Source organism: Mastomys coucha, unplaced genomic scaffold (assembly GCF_008632895.1).
Source record: "Mastomys coucha isolate ucsf_1 unplaced genomic scaffold, UCSF_Mcou_1 pScaffold20, whole genome shotgun sequence".
NCBI lineage: Eukaryota > Metazoa > Chordata > Mammalia > Rodentia > Muridae > Mastomys > Mastomys coucha.
The window spans coordinates 12,867,742-12,870,030 of record NW_022196903.1 but is presented as its reverse complement, the minus strand read 5'-3'; positions in this window follow the sequence as shown (position 1 = coordinate 12,870,030).

Below are 2,289 nucleotides of genomic sequence, written 5' to 3'. Positions count from 1 at the left end.
AGAGAGGGACTCTGGGCATGAAATAGGCTTTTTGAAACCTCAAGGCACACCCCCAAGGACACACTTTCACCAACAAGGCTGTACCTCTGAATCCTTTCAAATAGTGGTACCTCTTGTCGACTAAGTATTCAAATCTATAAGCCTATGGAGTGGTATTCTCATTCAAACCATCAGTGTTCTTTCTAATAATATATTTTTCTGTGTTTGTAATTTTTAATGTGTGTGCATGTATGCAGGTTCACAGGCATATATATGTTTTGCATGTTTGTGAGTGTACCTGTGTGTTGACAAGAATAAATAATTATGTGCATATGTACACATGCATAGGTAGAAGCCTGGGGTTGCTGTCTGTAATCATCCCTTATACCTTATTCCATTTGTGTTCATGGAGGCAAGGTCTTTCAACTAAACCAAAGCCCATTGATACTAGTTTTGTTAGGTAGTTTGATGAGTGTATCCCCTGACTTACCCTTCTGTAGGCTGGAATCACAAGTGGGCCATGCTCACCAGCATTTTACTACCTTCTGGAGAAGTTAATTCTGGTCCTCATTCATTTGAATCATTCAGCCATCTCCGCAGCTCCCATAAAAACATTATCTATTAACACCAAGTGATGACTATTTTCTCCTGTGAGCCTTACAGTTTAGCTTTTGTATTTAAGCCTAAGACTCATTTAAAGTTATTTGTCACATGAGATAATAACCAAGATACATAGTTCTCCATGGATGTCAGCAATTGCTTTCTCATCTCTTGTTGGAAATAATTTGTTTTCTCATTATAGCTTTATTAAAAACATAACTACTCATCTATGTGTGAATCTCTTTCTAGACATTCTTCTCTATACATTAATCTATAGATATATTCATATTTTACTGCTTCAGTATAGGCTTGGGTCTTGACTTTTTTTAATATAAACTCTCCAATTTTGTATTTTTTCCAAAATTGCTTTTTTATTCTCCATTTCCATTCATTTCTGTGTACAAATACATTTATTTTTAAACATACCTTATAAATATAAAGTGTGACCAATGTTTGCATGTATGTGAATCAGCTTGTTTCTGTTTTATAAGTAACCAGTGAGTTCTGGATAGATGTTGCTGAATCTGTAGCTGCTTTATGGAGAAATACATCGAATATTGTGGCCCCTTCACATTGTTTCTTCATTTATCTAGGTCACTGATTGTTTATATGATCATTTACAGGTAGAAAGGTTCAGCGTTTCTACTATGAGGTTTATTCTTATTTAATTTTTGATGTCCTTATGCACACTAATTGAAAAAAAATTAAATTTCCCAATGTATAGAATCACTCACTTTTGTTAACCGACCTTGAATTTAGACATTTTGATAAATTGATTCTACTTTTACCTTTACCGGTTGCTTGAAATATTCTATGAAAGGAATTTCACATGTGCAAATAAGAGCAACTCTACTTTTTTCTTTTTTTTCTTTTTTTTATTTTAGCATTTTATTTATTTATTTTTTTTGTTACTCCAGCTGAAAATTAATGTTTTTATATGGAGTTAAATTTTTTTATTAGATATTTTCTTTATTTACATGTAAATTTCTCCCTTCCCAGTTTCCTCTCTAAAAAACAAAGAAACAAACAAAAACAACAAAAACAAACCCCAGCTGCCTCCCCATTCCCCATGCCTGCCACCCCACCCTCTCCTGCTTATAGGCCCTGGCATTCCCCCACACTGGGGCACAGAACCTTCACAGGGCTGAGGTCCTCTCCTCCCATTGATGATCGAATTTGCAATCCTCCACTATACACATGCTGCCAGAGCAATCAGTCCCACTGTGTGTACTCCTTGGTTGGTGGTTGAGACTCTGGGAGCTCTGAGGGTACTAGTTAGTTCATATTGTTGTTCGTCCTAAGGGGCTGCTTTACAGTTCACATGTCTTATACTTGCATTTCCTGCTTTGATTACTTCCAGTGATGTTTGTAGGACATGTTTATGCCAGAGGGAAGTGCTGAATATTTCATAATTAACTAGATTGTCTGGCATGATTATGATAAGAATGGCTGCCATAGGCCCATAGATTTGAATGCCTGGTCCCAGGTTGGTAGAACTGTTTGGGAAGGATTAGGAGGTGTGGTCTTATTGGAGGAGGTATGTCATGGAAGGTAGGCTTTGAGGTTTCAGAAGACCATGTCAGGCCCAGTCTCTCTCTCTCTCTCTCTCTCTCTCTCTCTCTCTCTCTCTCTCTCTCTCTCTCAGAATTATTCTCCCTCTTTTAAGCTGTTTACTTTTATCTTTTATTAAAAAAATACAGACAAACATAC